This window comes from Tamandua tetradactyla, chromosome 8, assembly GCF_023851605.1.
Source record: "Tamandua tetradactyla isolate mTamTet1 chromosome 8, mTamTet1.pri, whole genome shotgun sequence".
NCBI lineage: Eukaryota > Metazoa > Chordata > Mammalia > Pilosa > Myrmecophagidae > Tamandua > Tamandua tetradactyla.
The window spans coordinates 116,693,363-116,719,329 of NC_135334.1; the positions used below are offsets into that span (position 1 = coordinate 116,693,363).

General features: G+C 38.6%; 1 protein-coding gene and 1 long non-coding RNA gene across 3 annotated transcripts in view; one reads left to right on the forward strand and one right to left on the reverse strand.

The window, feature by feature from the left end:
• LRRC4C (leucine rich repeat containing 4C) overlaps nt 1-25,967 on the reverse strand; it is a 170,702-nt gene that overhangs the window by 36,722 nt on the left and 108,013 nt on the right. The gene's annotated exons all lie outside the window — the stretch shown is intronic.
• On the forward strand, nt 4,617-25,244 carry LOC143643757 (uncharacterized). Of its 2 annotated transcripts, XR_013156376.1 has the most exons (4): nt 4,617-4,801; nt 19,910-20,052; nt 23,446-23,720; nt 25,005-25,244. It is a non-coding gene; the product is annotated as an uncharacterized LOC143643757 (long non-coding RNA). The 2 variants fall into 2 exon arrangements; XR_013156377.1 differs by lacking the exon at nt 23,446-23,720.

The following is a 25,967-nucleotide window of genomic DNA, read 5'->3' on the forward strand; positions in this document are numbered from 1 at the left end:
CATTCTTATCGTCTTTCTCTGAAATTCCATCATTTGTTTATTTGTCCTTTTTAAAAACTGTATTTCTACCTTCAGAAGAACATAAGCTTCAGGAGCGGTGGTACATTATATAACTTGTTCAAAATTGTTTTTCTAGAGCTTAGAATAATATTTAGCACTTGATAAAACACTCAAATATTTATTGAATGAAGAAACAAAGAACTCTTTGTATAGCTTCATAAATTTGCTAGCTAAATTATACCCTTTTATGTTTTTATATGAATAAAAGAATATTAAAATGGAAGTTTAGGTCAAGGAACCAAGATCCAATGGATGACATATTCCACAAAGGGTGCAAGTTTATAATGGAACTGGTAACAGTGGTTGCACAGTTCATAACCTCTTAAACACAGCAAATGCATAAATAGTCCTAAGAAGGATGGTCAAGAAGATTTCTTTGGTGACCGTTGGGCTGAGTCCCTTCCCAAAAGGGGAAGGGTCAGCATTGTCTCACATTAATCTGCAGTTTAGTAGAAAGGAACTTCAAGAAGATTATTAGAGGAGGATTTTTGAGGGAACTGTCTGTGGGTTGTGATTTACCACTCCCACCTCCAATGATACGATTGCAGAAGGGTTCCGATTGTTCATCTCAAAACTAAAGATAGAGCTATGACAGCACAGTAGAGCAGAAACAGGAGAATGATATCTGAATACCATCTGAGAAGGCTTAAGGGCAAAAGACCAAATGTTCCCAGGGGTATAAACCTCCCTGGCAACGTGGCACAGAGCTCCCGGGATAAGCCAGGACCCAGCATCAAGGGATTGAGAAAGCCTTCTTGACCAAAAAGGGGAAGAGAGAAATGAGATGAAACAAAGTTTCAGTAGCTAAGAGATTTCAAACAGAGTCAAGAGGTTACCCTGAAGGTTGTTCTTACGCATTATATAGATATCCCTTTTTAGTTTATGGTGTTTTGGAATGTCTGGAGGGAAGTACCTGAACTGTAGAGCTGTGTTCCAGTAGCCTTGATTCTTGAAGACGATTGTATAAAGACATAGCTTTTACAACGTGACTGTGGGATTGTGAAAACTTTTTTTCTGATGTTCCTTTCATCCAGAGTAAGGACAGATGACTTTAAAAATATGGATAAAAAAATAAAGAAAGAATGGGGGGATAAGGGGTAAAATAAACTGGATAGATGAAAACATTAGTGGTCAATGAGAGGGAGAGATAAGGTGTATGGTACGTATGAGTTTTTTCTTTTTATTTCTTTTTCTGGTGTGATGCAAATATTTATAAAAATCGTCATGGTGATGGATGCACAGCTATGTGATGAGATTGTGAGCCACTGATTGTGCACTATGTGTGGAAAGTGTTGTGCGAAGATTTCTCATAAAAAAAAAAAAAGACTAACTGTTCAGCACATGCACGAAGAGGCCATGAGAGAGGATGGAGAATAGTTTAGATCCTGTATATGAAGGTTGACTACAAGTACAGACAGTTTCTCCGAGGGAATCTGGAGGTATTTCTGGATTCCTAGGGGCTGAGGAAAGAGGAAGTGATGTGTTGGGGAAGAGAATATCACTTTCAGGAAAGTCAAGTCGGAAGGTGGGGAGAAGGAGGCTCTCTCACCCTTTGTGAGCAAAGAGGGTGAGAACTGAGCAAGTTGAAGTAACTTGACCAAAATGAAGTAATTGGTGAGTCACCAAAGAACTTAAGGATGTTGCCAGAATAGAGTCAAGTTCAAATACTTCTCAGACTTGAAGATATTAATGTGAGCTCAAGACAGTACCAATCAAGTAAAAACTCCTCTACTATTCTTCTATTATACTACTTCCCTATTTTCCCTGACTGTGTTCCAGAAAAGGAGAGCCAGAACTAGAAGTAGTGGGATAGGGGAGGAGACGGAATAGAGGACCAGGTGACAGTGTAGGGAAGAAACCTGCCATAGCCAAGCTCCGGTTTCTGAATTCAGTCTTCCCACCCACAGTGAGGCAGAAGTTGGGGAAGGCAGAAATCTTAATACTTTGAAAAGTTCAAAGCATTGACCATGATATAATCTGGACATTTTAATGACCAGATGACCTAAATGTTTCCAGAACATTTTCATCCAGGAACAGAAGTAAAACTAGTTCCAATGAACACATTTTAAATTGGAGACAAAATGAAATAGCTTTATGATTATAATAGTTTGTATTGGTTCAATGTATCTGTTACAATAATTTTACTGAATTTTCATGATCATAGTGTCCAGAATTCCAGTTAAGTATCTCCAGGTAAGTAAATTCCAGGTAAGTATCTCCTCTCAAAAACTAATCTTATTTTTGCCTGGCTATAATTTTGCTAGTGATTGATAATGAAGAAAATAGTTAAATAAGCCATCTTTAACTTGAGGAAAGTGCTCCCAATTGATATAAATAACTTTTTTCTTTTTACATTGAAAGGCAGTTTTATTTTCCCTCTTTTTTCATCACACAGCTGTGCATTTATCATCACTATTGACTGTTTTTCTTCTTTGTGAAAAATAACATACACAAAAAAGCAATATGTTTCAAAGCACATCACAACAATTAGTTGTAGAACAGATTTCAGAGTTTGATATGGGTTACAATTCCACAATTTTAAATTTATACTTTTAGCTGCTCCAAGATACTGGAGACTAAAAGAAATATCAATATAATGATTCAGCCATCATAATTATTTGTTAAACCCTATCTTCTCTGTATAATTCTACCATCACCTTTGATCTTTATCTCACTCTTCATGGGTATTTGGGCTATGCCCATTCTAACTTTTTCATGTTGGTTGGGGCTTTTGATAATATGGGATGGGGGATGGAACTAGATGATGTTCTAGAGAGGCTGACCCCTCTGCAATTCAGGACTTATCTGGTCCAGGAACCCATCTGGAGGTTGTAGGTTTCTGGAAAGTTACCCTAGTGCATGGAAACTTTGTAGAATCGCATATATTGTCCTAGGTATTCTTTAGGATTGGCAGGAATGGTTTTGGTTGGGGTTTAGCAAGTTATGATAGGTAGCAATATCTAACTGATGCTTGCATAAGAGTGACCTCCAGAGTAGCCTCTCAACTCTATTTGAACTCTCTCAGCCACTGATATCTTATTTGTTGCACTTCTTTTCCCCTTTCTGATCAAGATGGCATTGTTGATCCTGTGGTGCCAGGGCCAGGCTCATCCCTGGGATTCATTTCCTGCACCGCCACGGGGACAACTTATTTTTAAAACAACAACAGATGATTCTCAATGTTTAAATACTGTTAAAGTATTTGGTATTTCTAAAAGTGTTGATGAAAGCAGGATATATTTAGGGGTTACTTGAAAATTAGAGGCAATGTGTCCTGTCATATATTCTGGGAAAAGATACAAGTCAGTACTGAAGAATTTATAGATCTGGGAGAATGAGATACAGGGATTGCTCCCATTTCAGCGGAGTTCTACCAATTAGCCTCAGTGGGTCTTTCTGAGTTTTCATATTTTTCATAAACTATTCAAGCTCAAAGAACCATGATATGCCTTTACCATACATATGATATGGGGGGGGCACACTGATACCTTGGCCTTTTGGTTTGATTGTCAGTTTTCCTGCACACCCTATATCTTCCCTTTCTTGACTTTTCTCACTGTATTTAAAAAAAGTCCGTTCTTCATAATAAAGAGGCTAGCTATTTGACCAGTTAAGAGACTGAAAAATGGCCAATATACCTGTCTACCCCCACACTAATATTTGTAACAAGGAAACTTATCCTCTTGGTGGCCTTCAAAAACTGTCAAGGCAAGAGAAATGTAATTTAGAGGCTTTATTTATTAATGTTATATGGACAAATCTTAATTTAACTAGATGTCTTTTGTTGCAACTCACATGTCCCCTTATCAACTGATTTGAAAATACTGCCCTCCTTTCTATGTTCTGTCTAGAGTTATGGATGCAGACAGAAGCAGTTGAGACTATGGTATAAATTTTTTCTTCCCTTTCCCACCATGGATTTGCATCCCTGGAAACTATTCCTGATGGTGAGGAAGAGAAATGGAAAGCAGAAGCAAACAAGGTATTTCTTTTTCCCTAACAATTCTTCCCCCACCCCTCACCAGCAAAACTGTTTGAAGTCTGTGGTTTGGTTAAGACCTCCTAACTTTAAATATACATGAATGAGTCCACGTGGGCAATGGAGTGTATTTTTAGTTCCAAGAGTTTAGCTTCTTACTCATCATCATCTTTTCAGTGTCTGGAAAATTGGTCCAGAGAAAAAGAAAAAGATTGACCATTATGATATCCCAGACAACCCTTTCAGTCCCAGTTTTCTTGTCTTCTCTTCAGGGATTCAATCTGCCTGACCTTCATTAGTGCATAAGCATAGCAGCTGCAAACTCTCTTCACCTTTGCTTCCCTTTTGGCATTTTTGTTTGGTGGAAAGGCTAAAAGAAAATGGATTCTAATCATTTCTGTTATGGAATTAGAGGAAGAGCCATGGATGGAATAGATAGATAAAGAAATTGCTTCCTCCAGGGGCAGGGTAAAAGAAGGAGCAGTCAAATACTTATTTGATTATCTCTGACCTCTCTTGAAGGCTCAGATTTTTTGCCACAATTCTAGAACATAGCAGGTTGTTCTTCCATTATTACTTTACCTGTGCAGTTCCCTCATTAGATTGTGAGGTCTTGGTAGACACCTGCAAATTTTGGCCATCTCTGTAGACACGTTTTCCCACTTGTTTCATCATTCTGTTGTTGTGTTTGTTAGGGCCAAACACCACAACAAACTCTTCACCTAAGGAACGTCATTTATATCCATTTCAAAGATGAGAAAAGTGAGAAGTTTTTAGCTTGGTCAAAGCCAGCACAGTGGGTAAACAGCAGAGCTAGGTTTCTGGTCCACATTGTCCAACTCTGAAGACAAAGTATACTTCTAGGTATGAGCTTGGAAAGAAAGACCTGGAAAGCCTTTCATGTGATCCTTTTCATGAAATAGGTTTTAACTTCCAACTAGCTCTTAGCCTTTCTGGATGCGGTGCTCTCATTTACCATCTCACTTCATCTACAAACTCCATCATCCCTCTAATCACAACCACTACCTATCTCTTTTGTCGTCTATTACAGTTTTGTTAAAGGGAAGTGACCATATTGCACCTACTCTTGATTAAGCAGGCATGTCATTTGTCAGGGAGCCAAGCAAGGAAAGTCCTTATAGTGGTGCCCTTAAGCCACTGCTTGGCACACTTCCCAGAAAGCACGGAGTGCATCGTATCCATGCCCGATCCACCATACCATGTGGAAGGACATTTATACCCATTAAAAGTTTCAGATGCATTATGAACTCAAATTGTGTAATACAGCCCTGTGAGCATGATCACTCCACATTATCTTGGAGGTTTCATTTTGGTAGGGATTGGCTGTCCTTCAGAGGATTTAGAACAAAGTGTGGTGGATTTCAGAAGGAGTTATCACCTCCTTTGATACTCTGAGTCTTTTCTTATTTATGTTGGAGGTGAGAGTAAGGTAATATAATTCCCTCCTCAAGGAATCATTGGGTCCAACAATATCTACACTCTAAAAGCTGTCAAGATAACAAATATACAGATTGAGTGATGGTTGATCCTAGTCCTGTGATAAAGTATAAAATTAAAATAATTACATATACATACTTGTGTATATGAATGTATGAATGTGTATACATTCTGACATTCAATACGTTGTAAGATATGAATTGGATGCAAAGTGTTTTCTTGAGTCAATATAGCCTATTGTAACTGAGAAATCAGGATTTAAGGGATGGTTTTTGATTACTGAATTTTTATATTGATATTCCTTTGTGCTTCTGATATATTGGAATAGGCAGAGGAAAACTCCTGCAATTTCTAAATTGTATGCCAACTGCTTTGATCTCTGATAATGGTTGTATAGCCCTTATCTTCTTTCCCTGTGATTGTAAAAACCTTATGATTAACCTTCATTTGTACCCAGGTATCCAGTTTTTCAACTTTAGAATTTTGTAATCACTAAAGACAGCCCCTAATGTTTATTAATGAAGGGTCCTGGGTCAGCCCAGAACTAACCCACCCAAATCTAATCCCGAGACTGGTTCTAACCAAAGTGGGCCCACCTGACCTGTTCAGTAGCTTAGACTTTAACCTACAAGTCACCTACATCTCATTCCACCATTTTCTTTCATACATTCAGTGACTAAGCATGTAATCAATCTGCGCATGCTCAATAATCAGATCACCCAATTACATCATCTGGGCCCACTGTGCTCACTATCCTAAACTCTGCCCATCTTTTCTCTACTAAAACTACCATAATTATTGCAGCTCGGGGAGACAGATTTTGGACCGCTAGACTATCTGCTCTCCATGACGTGCTTAGTAATAAATTATTTCTGACTTTGAACCCCAGTGTTTCAGGAATTGGTTATAGAGTGGGTCGGGCAAAAAGAATCCATGGCCTTTTTCTGGTAACATCATGAAGAGAAATTGATTATCCTAGCATAAGAGCAGTAATGGTAACTGGTTAGAAGTACACATAAAAGAAAATCCCCAAGTCAAGCGTGGTAGGCAGAATTCTAAAATGACCCTGAATAAGTTCAACTCTTGTGCATTCCCCCAACCCCTGAGTACTGACTTTTGAGACTTAGGACTGAGGGTCTCTCTTTCCTTCCCTCTGAAGATAATTTTTGAGACTTAGGACTCAAAACTTTTGTTGCAATGCATATGACCCCTTATCAGCTGATTTGAAAATACTGCTCTCCTTTCTATGTTCTGTCTAGAGTTATAGACGCAGACAGAAGCAGTTGAGACTATGGTATAATTTTTTTCTTCCCTTGCTTCTAATCAATAACTTGCTTCTAATCAATAAAAAATGACAAAGGTACTAGGAGAGTCACTCCTTTGCTTCGGTTACGTTACATAGCAAAGGCTGTCACTCCTGTGACGTAAGACTCAGTCTTCAGAGACTGAAGCAAAAGATTCTCCTGATGGTTTTGAAGAACAAAGCTGTGTTTTAAGAGGGTGGCATGACAAGGAGCTGTGAGCCTCCAGGAGCAAAGTAGATCCTGGTTCACAAGCAGCAAGAAAGAGAGACCCTCAGTCCTAAGTCTCTAGGAACTGAATTCTGCCAACAACCATGTGAGCTTGAAAACAGTCCTCAAGCTTCTTGTGACAGCAGCTTTGTGAAGCTGAGCTGAGGACCCAGGTGAGCCAGGCTCAGATTCCTGAACCCAGAAACTGTGACATAATATGTATGTATTGTTTTAAGCTATTTTATTTGCTACACAGCAATGGAAAACTAAAATATATATCGTTTCTACTTCTTGCTTGAAATTGTATAGTCTGCACTTCAATCTATGGCAAAATGTCTCTTTTCAATAATTCAGCAGAACTGTAATAGAAAATTATCTTCAGAGGGAAGGAAGACCTGTGAAATCTATGTTAAAGCTTACTGAATTAAGTTGACACAGGCACGCTTCAGTTGGATGCTACATGAGGAATTTCAAATTGGTATCAGACCAGTGTTTTAATCTGCTAATCGAGCTCTGGTGTGTCACCAAGGTGAAGTATAAATGTCTTGATGTAGAAATCTTAAAAATGTAAAAATAAAATCACCCACAAACTAAATACCTAGACAGGTACTTATTAAGAAACTATGAGTTACTTCCTTAAATGAATTATACCCTCAAGGAACATTATATCTTATTAGCAAAAGTACAAAAGAATATGAAAAATATATGGCAAATAACCAAATGTAATGCTATACTTGTGTGCATGTGTGTGTGTGCGTATCTCGGTGTGTGTCTGTGGGTCTCTGTTTAAGCCTGCGTGTGTCTGTTTCTGTAGCTGTATGTTTGTGTGTGTGTTTGTGTTCAGTATTAAAATGCCTGTGCCTATATATGTCTGTGTGTATGCCTTTGTGATCGGTGTATCTACGTAGGAGGGCTGAGAGCGCGTACGTCTCTGTGTGTGCTTCTTTGTCCATATGTGAAAGTAGCTGGAGAAGAAACAGCAAAGTGACCTCTTAAAAAGCCTTTGTAGTGATGAATGAGGAATAAAGCAAGAAAAACAATACAAAAAGCAAAAACCACTAACTGTACTCCGACAATCTAGTTTTGGTTCTACTTCTGAAATATATTAGCTTTGTAACTTGTTCTTCAAGCTGTGGGTAATGACCACTTGTTGGTCATGAAGTCAATTTATGGATCATGGCCTGCATTAGGTAAAAAAGAAGCAAGAAAAAATAGAAAATATCAGAATTCACTGTTGTGTAATATAAACATGCATATATATGTGTTGATAACTGGGTTGAGAATGTAAAAGGGACTTTTTATTATGGGTCACATTCAAAGGAGGTCAAACCTATTGCTATAAGTACTCATGGCATAAGTGACTGCAGCAGCATGGTTGGCTTACTGAATTCCTCCTATATGGAGAATATACATAAAATACCTACTTTTCCTACATTATGTCCCTGAACTTCAGGTCAGCCTCAATTCCATATCATTCAAATGCTGGGCATTCTCTCAAGGAACCCTAGCCTGCAATTTAAGCTCTTCCAGCATATATTCATTAGCAATACCAACCATGGTCCTTGCTTCTGGTCATTTCCCAATGGCCTCGGGCTTTCCTCGCAGTACACAGCCTATAATTCTGCAAACTGCTTCCACAATGGGGAAAGCTGCTGTCTTCCAAATCGGAGGGTTTCTTGATAGTACAAAGGATCTGTTTCTACCATTTCCCCCAGCACCGCTGTAGCAGATGTAGAAAGTGGTAGCACTGCGCTTCAGTGAAGATGTGGAATGGAAAATATTGCTCATTTGCATATTCCCAACATAATGGGATGAAGATAATAATTAATAGCTATTTTTATACCCCTTGATTTAATTAATTCCAGCTAAGATGTTTGTAAACATGTGATTTTATGTTTGGATAAATGTGTCAATGTGAAAATTAGTCACTAATACAAGGCACTAGGAAAAAAAAAACAGCAGCAGAAGGAGGGCCTAAGTAATTCTCAATTTGCCACTTTGAGACATTTTTACTTCCAGATACGGCAAGACAAAAGAGGCTCTGATGAAGTGGTGAGCAAATCAAACAGGCAAAATAAAGGGTGAGCAAAGGGGTAGAAGCATAATAGTGATGTCCTTTTCAAATTAAGATTAATGCAAGGTAGAGTAGGGCAGTTTCTTGAAATGAGATGGTTTCACTTCAAATGCACTTAATCTTAACCTACTTTCCCAAGAATGGAGATTTGAAATAAGGAAACAAAAGAGGGGACACAATTTTAGAGGAAACATTTTACTGAAGGCTCTTGGCCAAAACAAATGGGGACCAAATGGTGCTGAAGAAGGGTGGGTCATGGATACAGTAAGATGAACACATTTATTAAAAGACAAACATTTTTGAGAAAGCCATTTAAATTTGATTCATGGGGCAAAGAGTGAAAAGAAATGGGGCTCTGGGTAAGGATATATGCAGGTCAAAATGGTGGACATGGTTTTGGGCTATGTAATGAGAGGTTCTTTCAGGTTTTTTCTAGGTTGGGTACAAATCTACTGAAGCTTCAAGTCAACGAACCCACCTTTCATCTGTGTGGCCTGATCACATTAAACAGAAGGAAAGAATCCTGAGATTTTCTGCAGTGTACAGGGCCCTTCCCTCAAGCTGATTAAGGCTGGGGGCAAACAGGACAAAGGATTCCTGCCTTTAATTCAGCCAAATGCTCCTGGTCTGTGAAGGGTCAGACAAGAGAAATCTCATATCAGGAGTTAATGATCATAGCCTTGCTCAGCTAATTAATGCCACTGACTCATGTGTGTGAAGAAACAACTTAAGAGGCTCCATACCAGCTGAGAAGTAGAGGGGAGGAAAGGAGCTGGTGGGGGAAAGGAGCAGGGTATCCTTTATATAACAAAGAATGAAGGGGAATCTTTAACTTTCTGTTAATTACATCTTTTAAATCTGTAATTTCAGAGTAGAGCAGGTAGGCAAAATCAAATCAGCACTGGCATGGCACAGAAGTTCCATACTAATTAAAAGCCACCATCTTCACATTACTTCTATTAAAAGAAATAAAACAAAACAGAGTCACTATGGCTATGAGAATTAAGATGGCTTCAGAGGGTCATTCTGGAGGTTACTCTTTTGCAGCTCTCAGCCAGATCTCACAAATGGCCAAAGTACGCAAAGCCTCAAGCAACAGTGCTCCTCAAAACCTAAGGACACCCAGCCACAATGATAAGGTTTGAAGCTGTGTGTACCCCAGAAAAGTATGTTCTTAAAGTTAATCCATTCCTGTGGGTATGGACCCGTTGTAAGTAGGATCTTTGGTGAAATTAAGATGGGAGCCACCTCATTTAGGGTGGATCTTGGTGGGTCTTAATCCTCTTACCAGAGTCCTTTATAAGAGAATTAAATCCAGACAAAGAGAAAGCTGTGGAAACAAGAAGCTGGAAGCAATGAAACCTGGAAGAGAAGGGGGAGACCAGTAGATGCCACCATGTGCCTTGTCATCCGGCAGAGGAGTTCAGGATCACCAGCAGCCTGTCTTCAGGAAGAAGGCATCATCTTAATGTTGCCTTAATTTGGACATTTTCATAGCTCGTAAACTAATAAATTCACATTGTAAAAGCCAGAGCATTTCCTGGTATCTGCTTAAGCAGCTTAGGAAACTAAAACACAGAACTCGGTAAACTGTTAACCTGAAGGACATGGGGGTACCCCAAGTATCCATCAACTGCGAACAATTTATCTAATCTTCATCTTTTCCTTTAAAAACCCTTGCCTGGAAATGGTAAGACACACAGGATTTGAATTGCTACTAAATCTGTGCTTCCCAGCTTGTAATTCTGAGACCACAAATAAATGCCGTCGTTGCCTTGTAGCTTAGTCGACTTCTTGGTCAGTTTCAGTCTTTATTTCCTTTTTCCCCTTTAAGTTACTGAAGGTGCAAGTTTGACATTTGGCTTTTATAAAATGACTTTTCTTCAGAGCACTTTAATTCATACAGGGTATAAAAACTAATTAGTATGCACCCACATGTACTTATATACACACACATTTGGGACTATAGGACCTTTAGAACATATAATAGTGAGACTCATTTTTCTGGAACACGGTAAGCTCTAAGTAAGGTGTTAGTATTCTGAGAGTTCATATATCCTGTTAACTAGCTCATTTAGTCAGTCAAAGGGTGGGCACTTCTTTCCTTAGAAAATACCTTTAATATTGTTTTATAAAAAGGAAATTTTGGCACAGGGAGAATGCAAGACACTTATATATGTCATATATTTAAGAAAAAAGCTGCCTATAGAATCAATTCTTAAGGACTAATAAGATTAGTGATATTTATATTTGGGGAGTGGGGAGAAAGTAAACCTTAAGGTATGGAAATTAGCTTTATAAGCCAATTATAAGCAAAAATAAATTTATTTAACTACTTAGAATATTTTCTTAGTACCCTTATATATGCATAATACTCACCTATATATGAATATATTTACAATGCAATAATGTAATTGATTAAGTCTGTTCAATGTGCTATGTGTGTAGTTAGGAAAAACAAGGAATGTGTTTGTTAGTTGAGATTCTGTTTATCCTTCTGTTATGATGAATTATGATCTGTTATCTCGTATGAATATCACCCGATGACTCACTCAGCCAATTCTAGTTCCTCCCATAAAAAAAACAAAAACAACAATAACGAAGATATGAAATTCAACCTCACTGGTTAAATTCACACTTCACATCAATTTTCTTTTTAGACACAAATTATATAATGATGGCAGGCCATTTTGTTTTAAATAAACCCCTGATCAGGGTTGATTCCTGCTGTTTTACTGGAATGAAAACTTGGAAATTTTTCTAATTGTCCTTTCCTTTGGCAGACACAAGCTAATGTCAGAATTTTACCCACTAGACACATTTAATCTCTTGTGTATAAAGGATATGATAGTAATGCAAGCATAGTTGTTTTTTTTGTTTGTTTTTTTTTTTTTTGCATGGGTAAGTTCTGGGAATCGAACCCAGGTCTTGAGCATGGCACGCAAGACTTCTGCCACTGAGCCATTGTTGTACCGCCCAAGCATAGCTTTTTGATAATGAAATGCATATAGTGGTCCCAGATAAAGCCTTGATTTGAAATATTATTAAAAAGCCCCACTTTGGCTGTGAGCAGTCCTAGTGCCAGCACACTACATAAATGGGTAGTGCATGTGAAAGTGGGCTTCTGTTTATGAATATTTGTGTATATCTTCCTGCAACCCAGCATACATATATTTGAACTGGTAAAGGAAAGGAAAAACAGTTTACTTAATGAGTCATCACCTGCTCCCCATTTTGTGCCAATGTAGTCACATACTATACATTAATTTGGCTCTAACAATGCTCCAGTGATGAACACAAAGGCAGAGAACTTTGTGCACCCAAGGAGATGCTTCAAAGAACTTGCTCAGTAAAAACATCTAAGTGCCTATTTTGAATCAAGGCCTCAAATTTATGTCTTTAGTAAAAGCAAACTGTTCATTGCACAGGGAATGAAAGAAGCACGTGCCTCATTAAGAGAGGAAGTGAGAGAAAAAGGAGATATAACCAGAGAGGAAAGGAAAAGGAAATGAGAAAAAAAGTGAAATAAAAAACGAAGGACATTCCAGAAATACCTCTGTGGTATAAAAAAGTAGTGCAGATGTCTCCAAGTTTGGGTGATGCAGTAAAACATTTCCAGCTCTATCACATTTTTTTTGTTGCCAAAAATCTAGAATTTCAAGGCACGAGAAAAGAAACATTCTAACTGGCCACTAAGTAGGAGTTTACCTGTGAATTTACACTTCTGCCTCTGGAAATTTCAGGCTCACATTATCTTCCCAACACATGACCAAAAAGCAGACTAAGAGTATTTCTCTTTGATGCAATAGATATAATCCAAAGAGTCTGTCTGTTATCACCAAACTTTGTAGGACTAAGTGTTAAATAAAATAAAGCAGACTTTTTCCTTGCAGGACTTCTCAGAGCCTTTAACATGTTAATGAAAGCTACTCACTTCCAAGGTGGGAGAGGCATAGGATATTATAATGAGAAGCTTACTTAACCTCTTATCCAGAACATTTACATTGCAAGGAAATTGTATTTCCCAACTCATATATAATACCTTACAGTAAAAAGAACAGGCTATTTGCTATTTTTAAAAAGCTATTAACAACAACAACAAATTATGAAAAAAAATGATTCTAGAATTATTTTAGGAATTGATTAATAGAGTTTTGTAACAATCTAAAGGATCAAACTTGACCAGAAACCGATTTCTATAGCCCTGAACTGTCCCCTGTACGTTGACGTCTTTTACTCAACGCGTGGAATATAGTCACTCAGAAGTTCAGCCTTGAACTTGGCTTTAAAAGAACCACATATTAGAACTTTAAAGAAACAGGCAAAACCCAGGGGTAGGGTGGGCCACAGTGGCTCAGCAGGCAGAATTCTCGCCTGCCATGCCGGAGACCCAAGCTCGATTCCTGGTGCCTGCCCAAGCAAAAAAAAAACAAAAAACCCAGGGGTTAAAACTTAGTAACAACTAGAACCATCAAGAGACCCTTGCAGCAACCAATTAAATGAGATAATGCATTAAAAGGTGCATATTGTGCTTGGAACGTGATAAACACTTCATGCATTATCACATAAAAGAATGGGAACTTTATAAACATGAAAGTAACCTCCTAAAAATAAGGATAGGACTCTAGGAGGTAACTTCCTGTAGCGATCTGTACACTTACTGCTGTCGGAATAACCTGTGCTTGCTCACATTTGTGTACTCCCTAATAAATTCAGGTAACTTAGTGTCTGCCATGAGACAAGTCATCCAGGTTCACCATTGTTTCTGAACAGACTTTGTCAAAATCATCTTTCTGTACCAGGATGCAACAGAACGCTATGAATGTGTTTCCCCACTAAATTCAGGGATCCGCTATCTAGACATTTCCCCTGCTACTAATCAGCTGGTTGGTTTTGAGTAAGTCTCACCATCTACAGTTCTACCACGCTAGTGCAAATTGTTCATCTGAGCAGCTTCAGTGCTTCCCAACTGACCACCCACTCCATCCCTGCCTCTCCACTATCCATTTTCCACACAGCAGTAACATGGTGTTGGAAGTCAGCCAGAATCTTATCACTCCCTTGCTTAAAGCCCTTTAGTATTTCTTTGTATTTTACTAATTGAATTTACTAAGTAAATCCAAGTTCCTTACTTTTAAGGGCCTATTTGTTATGGCCCACTGTTATCTACCCACTTTTAATATGTTTCCTCCTCCCCAGCTTCTTTCTGCTTCGTGCATTTACTGCTGTTGTGCCTTCTGCTTGGAACGCTCATCCGACTTCCACATGCCTCTCTCCTTCCGGTCACCAGTCTCAGTTAGATGGTCACTGAGGTAGAAGAGCAGAGGGACCTTGCACACATGATGGTGCCAACTCATGAAACTGCACAGCCACTCTACTCCCATCACTCTGTTTGCATTTCCTTTGTAGCACTTGCCACAACCGCAGTCATTTATTTGGTTTACTGCTATCAACTATTCTCCATACTAGAAGGCAAACTCTACGAGGGGCAGGGACTTTACATGTTACCTGATGCTAGGAGACTTACTGGCAGAGAGTTGGTACTCAATATGCTTGTGATAAATTAACAAATGATAGAATTGCCTGGAAACATTAATTGAAACATCAAGTTTTAATGTCAGTAACCAAGAATACCTCCAACTGTTGAAATTTATTTTGTTTGCTTGTTGCTATTTAATTTGTTTGCTTTTTACTTCTCTAAGCACCCTTTAAGCCCAGTCATCCCAAGGAGTACAACTGAACTATGACCTTTTCTTTAAAGGCCTATATGTTATTATGGAACCAAAATCTCCATGGACCTTCACCTAGTGCCAGGATGGTCATACTCAGTGCCTAGATAAATATACTTGTAGAACATCAGTGCCATTCCTCAAAAAGAGGGGAAAAGCTAAAGATCTTTTGAATAGGAAATGTAGGAAAAAGAGAAAATGCATTTTGTCACCTGCTCCAAACATGTGTCATGGTTTGGATCAGTTGTTGATTGATGGGAAAGCTGGTCACAGATATTTCTATATTAAGACCTTGAGCAGATAACTATGTTGATAAATTATGTTACCTCTCTTTCAGTTGATATGGCAATAAACTATAGTAGGGTCCTGGCATTGGAGAAACCTAGTTCAAGTTCAGGCTCCTTTACATTCAAACTGTGACCTAGTGCAAGTTATGTATCTTCTCTAAGACTCAATTTTCTCAGTCCCCCCAAAAACAGTAACAATGGTGCCCAAATTGTTAGTGGGAAGATCAAGAGGTGATGCATGCAAGATATTTAGCAAACTACCTGGCACAATGTAAACATGTAGTAAACTTTAGATAGATAATATCACTATTTTAGTATTCTTAGAGTTTTCTGGCCACCAAATCCAGTGACAAGATTGATGCCTTCTGCTATAGAGGAACACAAACTTCAAATTAACTCATGAATGAAAGACTGCAGGAACACGATGTAAATCTATGTTGACTTCTCTTGGCCTTGACCACTGACGAAGGACTCATTGATATAAATGATATACATGAAGTTTATTTCACTTTAACATGTAGATGCTATATCCCCAGAGCTTTTTTTCATCCCCAAATTGATTTCTCTTAGAATCCAAATGAAATGTGAAATATTCCTTTTCAGAATAAGAAGGCTAAGAACTTCTCCAATTCATGGAGAATTTGTAGGAGGAATGGATGGAGATGTGCCACAACTGTTACTGGGCAAAGACCATGGATTCTTTTGCCCCATGTACTCAATAACCAATTTCTGAGACATCATGGTTTCAAAGAGAGAAAGAGTTTGTTACTTGGTACATAGTAGGAGAACAGATGGCTTAATGGCCCAAAATCTATTTCTCTGAATTGCAGTAATTTTGATAGTTTTATTATAGAAAAGATGAGCAGGATTTAGGATAATGAGCACAGTGTCCCCAGATGATGTAATTAGAGCTGATCTAATTATTGAACATGCGCAGATTGATTATATGCTTAGTCACAGAACGTGTGTAAGAAAATGGTGGAATGAGGTATAGGTGACTTGTAGGTTAAAGTCTAAGCTACTGCACAGGTCAGGTGGGCCCATTTTAGTCAGATCCAATCTCAGACCCTTCAGTAATAAACATTAGGGGCTGTCTTTAGTGATTACCAGACTCTAAAGTTGAAAAACTGGATACCTGAGTACAAATAAAGGTTAGTCACAAAGTTGTTACAATCACAGGGGCAGAAGATAAAAGTTCTTTATCTTTAAATAAATCATTTTTTAAATTTATTAAGGCACATGGATTTCAATTTAGAGATTTCAGGTATTTCCCTTTGTTTATTTCAATATACGAGAAAGCAAAAAGAAATAGCTATATAATGATTCAGGAACCAAAATCATCCCTTAAATCCTGATTTATTGGTTACACTATCCTCTGTGAACCTTTATTTCTAATAAGATTTATTTACTTTTCTTCCTTTTCATCCTTAGAATAACTTAACATTGATTTAAAAATGCATGCAGAATTTTTCACCCATTTCTCCCAATCACTGGGAGAATTCATACAGCAAGGACACAAGTTCATACTGTCTCAAACAGCCATTGTGTATGCATGTGTATTTAATTTTTTTTCTCTGCATGGAATCATATTTCTGAAGTTGCCACATTTAAATGTGTTTTTATATTTTTCTTCCTGTGATATAACCATAATGATAGCCTGGTATTTGACCACTTGATAATACAGTTCACCAAGACAAAGGAAAAAGTACAAAAGTAATAAAAATAACTGGTATTTTCTATTGTGTTACAGCTGAAAGTATTTTCCCACTCATCTCATTTGATCCTCCCAGAGGTCAGGTCGAATAATTAAAAGTTTTATTTCCATTTCAAAGTAGACAGAACCGACATCAAATGCTTTGATTTAAGTCACAGAGCTACTCTGTGTTGTGGGTGGTACAAATCTACAATTTGCATCCTCAAATCTCCTTTTCCCTATTATAACTTGCTGCAGTAATCGATTATATAAAAGGCAAGACAGACACATTGATAATAGATAATGGTTAGAAAGAGAGAATGCATGAATGCCTCTAGTTTCTATGCTTCCAGGCAAAACAATTTCAGACTACCAGCTTTCCAAACATTGCTTCTTGTCCACCATGAGTACTAAGAGATTTGATTGTGTTCAACAAATCAACAAATCAAGGGGCTTAGCATCACCACCTGGGTTCACCATTAAATGAAAACTGAGTCATGAAGATACTCTAGATATTCACAAAATGCATGGCAAAATTGGTAGATGATTTCTCTGCTGCCTTAATGCAACATCCAGTTTTCCCAGTGAACAAGGAAAAGCCGAGATCATGTTCTGCCTGTCTCTAGGAAACCCTCTACTTAGTCAAAGTCACAGTTGAATCCCACACAGACAAAACACTGCCCAAATTCAAGCTGACAGGCAATGGAGGGAAACAATTCAGGATTAGAACCTCATCTGTCAGGGGGTGACAGAGACCATTTCATCAAGGCAACTTCAAACTTGAGACCAAGACCTTCTTCCATGGAGGGCTGTAGGCTATCGTCATTGAATATGTGGATTTTAAACCTTTCGTGTTGCTACAGACATATCAAATGCAAAGTTTGGCTCATCCCTGACGAGCTTTAAGAACCCGACCAGTCCCCGAGCAGGGCAGCCTCCCTTAAAGCTCCCAGAACACAAGGTACCCTCCCTACCGATTCACAGTCTATGATGTCGTGGTCCTTGATTATGTACCACATTCTGCTTTCTAATTGCTTTTTGTTCCCATCTTGTTTACCCAACACATTCCTGAATCACACAATTCATTTTTCATACACCAAACACCTCAGCATTGTCGCCATTATACACATGAATTCAGCTCTTCTGTACCATGCTGCAAGCGAGATGCTAGGGTTATAAGAGTGGTGAATAAAGAAGCCTCACCCTTCTCAAGCTCTCACTGCAGTCACAGAGCCCCTCACATTTACAGTTCACATTGATAAGATACAAAAACTATGACAGCAGTATACATATATTGTCTGTGGAGTTTGGGGGAAAGAGGGACGATGGAAAACTGGATATGATACCCCCCTAGTGGAGAAGGAGGAAAGGGGGTTAGGCAAGGGCATTCTGTGTAAAAAGAGAGCAAATCCATCCAGATTTAAAGAGCAGGTTTGGCATGTTTTGAGAATGTCAAATGCTATGAAATGGCTGCAAATCAAATTAGAAAACAGAGTAGTTTTAAAGAGTGAAAGAACCTGAATGTTTTTGGATTATCTCCCTTAGTATTCTGTAAACTCACCTGAGTGTAAGGGTAATGTGTTTTGTTCACTGTTTTATTACCAGAACCTAGGAAGTTCTGGCACATGGTAGCTATTTAGAAAACAGTGTTGGATGGATAGATGAATGAATGAATGAACAAATGATAGTCAAAGGGAGCCATGCAAGATATTCAATCGGGGGAATGAGATAATTAGATTTATGTTTTAAAAGATGACTTTATATCCTACCTTGATTCTCTTCCTCCACTTTCAAAATCACTCTTTTCATAACGCATTTTATTATTTAATGCAAGTATACACATGTACAGCTTTAATCTATTATCAATAATACAAGGAGAATACTTAAAATGTAAGTCAAGTCAGGACACCCTCTAATCAAAGCCTGACATTAGTTGCCCATCTCACTTAAGGTAAAAACCAAAGTACATTCAACAGCCCAGTTAAGCCCTCTATCATCACCTGTCTCCAATTTGCTTATCTTCACCTCCACATTTTCTTCCCTCACTGTTTTGCTTCCAGTCACAATGGACTCCTTGGCATTCCCTAAATAAACCAGAAACTCCTTCCTATTCTCTCTGCTTGGGACATTCTTCCCCCAGAAATCCATATAGCTCACTCCTTTACCTCCTAGCCTCTGCTCAAATGTCACTTTCTTCTAAGGCCTTTCCTAAGTAACTTACTCAAAATTTCCTTTCCCTACCACCATTCTCTCTGACCCAGCTCCATTTCTCCTTTTTTTTTTTATAGCACTTACTGCACTGGACAATACTTTCATGTTTTGTTTACCCCCTTCTTTCACTTAACAAGAAAAGAGATCTTGGTGGTTTTTTTTCACTCCACTGATGTATTCCAAGCATTCATGCCCAGAATAGAGCTTGGTGCATAGTAGGTGCTTTAGAGATGTTTTTTGAATTGAATTGAATCTTTAGCTGTTCTAATAAAGATTTGGTTTGGGCACATATAAAGTATTAGGAAATGCACATGGCTTACCAACATGGTTGTTTGAAATGGATGCTAAAAGAAATGTGAAAATCCTAATAAGTTTCTATATACTTATAATTTACTACTTTATTGCTGTCATCACAACCATCATGAATCAGATGTTTACTGGCATCAAGTCATCTTGTCGAAATCTGGAAGCAGAGCACACTAACAGCAGGAAAATAACAGAGAAGAATAAAGCAAGCTTCCAAAGAGTATAGGAATTAAGATTCATTCACTTGATAAGTACATTTGGACAGACGGATGTGTTGTGGCAATTTTGCCAACCTAAGCTGGATATTTAAAGAAGGTAGACACCCTAGCAGTTGTGAAATGGTGAGCAGAATTGGAGAAGCAACATGTAGGTGGTTCAAAGGAAGGATTAGAAAGAAACACTGGTACACAATGCCAGTTACTATGCCACAACTGTGGTTGCTAGGAACCAGTAAGAGCCAACACATTCATTTCTGCTTAAGGTGATGGTAAGCTAGAAAAGTGCTAGAATACATATGAGATGAATTACTCCATTCTTAAACTGTTTATGGGCCTTGTGCAAATATCAGAATATGCCATGTGTTTTCTATTTGTCCCTCCAGACCACGCCTCACCATTCTTCATCCTGGGAGAACAAGGGCTTGTACTAGAGAATCAATGGGTGATTCTGCCCTCTAATAATCAAATTGGCTTCATCCAATGGAGGACATCAAGAGCTTGGAGGCAAGGAGAAGCCTGATGGCAGGTAATGTATACCCCTGGTTCTCTTTTAATAAAAAGTCCTTTAAGAAATAATGCCTTAGCTCATTATATAATTATGTTATTTGAAAGATAAAAAGTCAAGCTTTAACAGTCCAGTTCTAGAAATAAGTGCTTTTTTTCTTTAATCACTCCTCTAATAGATTTTTGAGACTTGACAAGGACTTGGTGGAGGCTTCTGTTTAATTCGTTATGGTTCATTTCCAAGGTCTTGAGGAAAATGTATTGAATAACAGCTGATTGTGAGATCATAATATGTGTGTGTGTGTGTGTGTATATATATATTATCTAACTTGGTGTACGTGCGTGTGTGTAAATAAATCTAAAAATATATTGAGAGAAAGAAAGTGAGAGTGTTATTAGCCGGATGTGGCAGAGATCAAAGCAGTCTTTCTCATGAAGCTCTGTGAGAGTCTACTGGCATGCATATAAATTCTCTGAGTCTTTGCAGAAATAGTAATATCTACTACCCTGGACCATAATCACCATTAAATTAAGTAATAGTTGTAAAATACCTCGTGAAGTCATTGCCCAGGAAGAAAGTGCTCAGGCAATATGAATTGCATACCCTTCCTTGTTTGTCCCTTATCGTGTTGCCCTGTAAGGATCTGCTCACTTTGTCTGCCCTCCCTTGAGACTGAGGGCTCCTTGAGGATAGGGGTACAGGCATGAAGAAGCCTGGGCATGTGCATTAAGATGTGCCCCAAATGCCAGTGAAATGATCACTGAGTGAATATGGCACAGCAGGAAAGAGTAGACAGGCTCTAAAGCAAGCCATTGCAGCGAAGACTAGAGGACAGAGACTCTGCTCTCTTTGAAGATGAAGGTGATGTTATAATTGAATATAGGAGCTTCATGAGAAAGACTGCTTTGATCTCTGCCACATCCGGCTAGTAACACTCTCACTTTCTTTCTCTCAATATATTTATAGATTTATTTACACACGCGCACGTACACCAAGGTAGATAAGATACACACACACACACACACACACACACACACATATTACGATCTCACAGTCAGCTGTTATTCGATACATTTTCCTCAAGACCTTGGAAATGAACCGTAACAAATTAAACAGAAACTTCCACCAAGTCCTTGTCAAGTCTCAAAAATCTATTAGAGGGGTGATTAAAGTAAAAGAGCACTTATTTCTAGAACTGGATTGTTAAAGCTTGACTTTTTATCTTTCAAATAGCATAATTATATAATGAGCTAAGGCATTATTTCTTAAAGGACTTTTTAAAAACTGAAACATGAGATGTTTAAACACAAATCTAATCAAATCTGCACATAAAAAATTGCAAGAAATATTTTTAATAAAATAAGGCAATGAGGTATTAACTTAATATGATGCTGCGCTCAGCCATTTCTACCTCTAGTTTAGAAGCAGAAATGCCTATTTTGAGAAACTCCTCCTACCTGGCCCCCTGCCTCCCACACCTTGAAATCCTAGGTGGGGCTAGGGTGGGTCTTAGGTGGGAGGGGTTCTGACAGCATAACCAGAAGTCTTCACCCAGAAGTCTTTTTTGCATTTCTTATAAAGTCTCCATAATGTTTCATTTTACAGCTTTGGCACCTGAGGAATTGAGTTGGATTAGGGCTGGGTAACATTTTGTCTGATGACAGCTATGAGCAGCCTGGGAAGACGTGAAGTCGAGCTTTGTGCTGTAGCTAAGTGGACTCGGGTTTAAGATCTGTTCTCCCACTACTGCCCCGCCTTGGGCAAGTCACTGGAATTCTCCCAAGGCTTTCCTCCTTTAGACAAGAGCATCTGGCTCACAGGATTGTTTTGATAAATAAGTGAGATGATAAATTTAGTGTGTCAGAGAGATAGTAAAAGAGGAAAAGGATGAAAAAAGAAAGAAGACAGAAAAGAGAAAGAAAAAGCAATGGAGTATCACTGCAACCAGAAGCTGGGAAGAAACTTACAAAGGAGGGAGAGAGGATGCATAACCCTCCTGCTGTTCAGTAGAAACACTTTCAAGGGGAACCTACTCCTAGACTAAGTGGCTGCTTTACACAACAGTTTTTTTTATTCTGAACACACATGTCCTTCAGTCATTCCAGTCTTGTCCATACCTAAACAATATAATCATATCATTTCCCTCGGTAATTTCTTGGTAGTCACTGAGAGAGAAAATGCAAGAGGTATACATCTCCTTTTTCTCAGGACCTGTAGCCTTTTATCTACAATTCTTACAGGAGATTTACCATTTTCTCCCTCGATTTTTTTGGAATTGTGTACAAGTCTTATCTTGTTTCCTTAGAGTATACAAGCCTCAATGGCATGTCCATGTCTGATTCACATATTTATCCTTCAAGTCTAACAGCATGTCTTAGGTAAGGGAATGTATATATAAAGAAATTGATAAAGAGGGTAGCAAGGAGGTCTAGACAGGGTTCTTTAATTCACTGCTTCACAGAGAAAAGAAATTTTTGCTCTAAGAGAAGGAAGGGAGGAAGGAAGGAAAGTGGGAGGGTGGGAAGGAGGGAGGAAAAGAAGAAAAGGTGAGGAAGTAGGGGAGGACCGGGAGGGGGAGAAGAGTATGTAAACAAGCTGTCAACATGGGTAAAGAAAGTTTAGTTTATGTCTTTACTGAGCAACTTCCTTCCCAGAGCAGTCAATGTGCTGCCGTTAATATTCCCAGCAAAGGGACAGTTGGCAGACCACATTTACCAAACCCATTTGACCAAGCAGTCTTACCTCTACATATGCTGGAACAGTAGTGCCCATAGTATCGATCTGAAAAAGAATATTTTTGAGTTATATTTGAAGATACAACCTGAAAGATGTGCTCGCTGCACCTCAAACTAGACGATTCCTTAGGATTGAAGAAAAGTCCCTCTTTCGTTCCTTCTTCCCTCCTTTCCTTTCTTTCTCCCTCCCTTTCTTCTCCCATTTGAAAATGCCCATATGACATTAAATATAGTATTTTTTTGAGAGACAGAAGAAGTTGGAACAGAGAAAAGAGGAAAGAAAAGGAAAAAAAAATTGCTTTGGATATTTTCTCCTTTGACTCCGGTGAGGTCAGAGTTAAAACTCTACACTTTACACTGCACTTGAAGATAAGGCATACTGCAAAAAAAAGAAAAAAAAAATTTTCTGATTTCATTTTCCTGGGGTTCGACTCTATTCCTCAGGCTCATGGGATCAGCTTCAAACGTAGGAAACCAAGGTCAGTGCAGGCAACGTGTTTCGTGAGGGATTTCTCGTGCAGACAGCCCATCTGGGATGTCATACAGAGCTAAATGAAACAGGTCTTATCTTGCTACATCCTGTCTGAGAGCTGGGATAGTTCAGCTTCGTTTGAAAGCCACAGAGCAAGATAATGTGGGTAATTGACTAGTTAGTAAACTCATTCTGGTCTGTTCGCAGCCAACCATGAGGAGAGAGCTTAAGAGGGAATAAGATGAAAAAGCCAGGCTAATACTTCAACACACAAGAGGAAAGAGGAGGGTGGGAAATGGAGCTTTGCCCTTTCGGAATGGAGGTATCTCAAAGCTGCTTACCCAGACATGGCCCAGCCCAGGATTGGGGCTCTGCTCGCCCCTCTGGATGTTCTCCTGTGGCCCACCCCTTCCTCCCCAGAGCCTCCACGTGGTGGAGGAGGCAGAAGAGTGGTTGAAATGGTCACCAACATGGATGGAACTGTAAGCGTGAGGAAATCCCATTCCTTCATGCTCTTCCTTGTCAGAACCTAGCCAGAATAAGGTCACCTCAAATGTTGAGAGGATATTATTCCTGCCCATTAATTTGGAGGTACTTAAAATATAGTCTCTAAAGCGATGAATGAAAATTATCAATAATAATGCTAATTATAATTTGTGAGGCACTCACTATGGTAAGCACATTACCTGCACAGTTTTATTTCATTCACTCTCATAACATTATTTTGAGATACTACTTCGCTCTTCCCATAGTATGCCCCTCACCTCTTTCCATTTTCCACAAACACTCTGGCCCACCACCATCTCCAGCACCAGAGGAAACAAATGATGAAAGAAAGAGAATAAAATGATCACCTTTGGGTTCTCTGGTTGGACGTAAGTGAAGAAAAGCAAAACAAAACAGCAACACTATTGAATTTCTACCTCTATCCTCTCGACCCACAGCTTAGGGTCTCAATTAGGATACTGTGAAAAGTAAATGTCACAGTATAACGAAATCTCTTTTCTTTGTCTTATTTTAGAATTTTTATGCAGCCCCAAAAGCATAAACATAATTCTAGTTGCATGCAAATGCTCATGACAATATTCAGTTAGAAATAAAAATGATGCACAGTTGTGTTTAAAGTTTGATACAGATATACAAACACACATGAATACACATACACAAACACACAATAATCCAAAGGGAAACATCCCAAATGCTAACTGTACTTAGCTCTGGGAGATTTGTTTGTACGTTTATTTGTTTCATCTCTATTTTCAGAATTTTCTGCAACTTTATTTGCAGCTAACATTTACCAAGCACTAGTTAGCACATTTAATTCTCCCAACGATGTTAGAAAATAGGTATTATTATTACTTCTATTTTACAAATGAGACAAATGGGGCATAAAGAGGTTAAGAAGCTAGTTTAGCTAGCAGATAGTACAGCAGATATGTGAAACCAGGAGGTCTGGTTTTAGAATCTGAGCTCTTAACCACTAAGTGCCTAATTCTAGCTAATAAAGCTAGAAGAATCCTAGCTTTATAAGCAGAAAAAAAAAACACATGAAAAGATTATTTTATTTTTTAAAATCATCATTTCATTGGATTTCAATAACCATCAGATTTGCTTCAGGTCATCGAAAGGCAAACCGGACATTAATTTTTGCATCTGAGTGCTTTTTCCTTTGTAATTATCAATAATGAAATTACCATGGAGTCACTGAAGAGAAGAGATTAAAAAGGCACACAAATGTTTGTTCTCCTCTTTTCTCACATCCCTAGAAATGTACCAAACAGCTGAGCCTGAAGATTGGAATGCTCTTCGTGTAATAGGTATTCACCTCACACCCCCTGCCTCCAAAGGGGAGAAGAGAGTGGAGTCAATCATGGAGAGGCTCACCACTGTTCAGGTGTGGACTCTCAAGACCTTCAGCTCCACACTGCAGTTTATGGCCTGGAAAGTGGCTTCCACAATGTGATCAAGCTAGGATAATGACCTCATTATAAAACCAATCGGGAACTCTGTGCAGCTTTTTTCTGTTGTGGTTATTCAATGAAAGGCTGGGAGACAACGACAGGGAAAGGAAACATGCTGCTTGGAGTGCTTGAATTTTGAAAACGTGAATCTCAGCAAAGGCCTACTTTACTTTTGAATCCCTCCCCCATCCTCACCTTTAACCCTCCCTTCTCTCTTTTCTCAACAAACTAGCAGAGTCTGGAGCTGTGGATTCAAATCCACATATCAGGTTAGAATTTATGGATGAGAATAGCATTGGATATCACACTCAAAGTCGCATGAATTTGGGTTTTCAGCAGTCCAAGTCCAAGTCCTTGAGAGGGGTCAAGAATTGATTACTAAAGTGTACTAAAAAAGGCAATAATATAGATCATTAATTGAAGAAAGCCAAAGATAAGAATAAGATGAGAACTGAAGCACGAGCACATCTGTAACAAGTAAGAAGAGACAGAGGTAAAAATCCAAATGCTAAGCTGGGCTGTTGATGTGGTGTAGGGTGTAGGGTGATGATACGGCCCAATTTCCCTGGGGACAGTTCTGGTTCATGCCTGTAGTCCATTCAAAACTGTCCAGATTTGCAAGCTAAATTATATGGCCACAGTAATTATTGCTGATGTCTGTGTAGGAGAGCTGGATCGACTAATAAGATCAAGAAGGGAGCTGAGGGCCATATTGGTGGACATGGCCAAAGGGCTCTTTAGGAAGAGAATAGTTAAATATAGAAATTT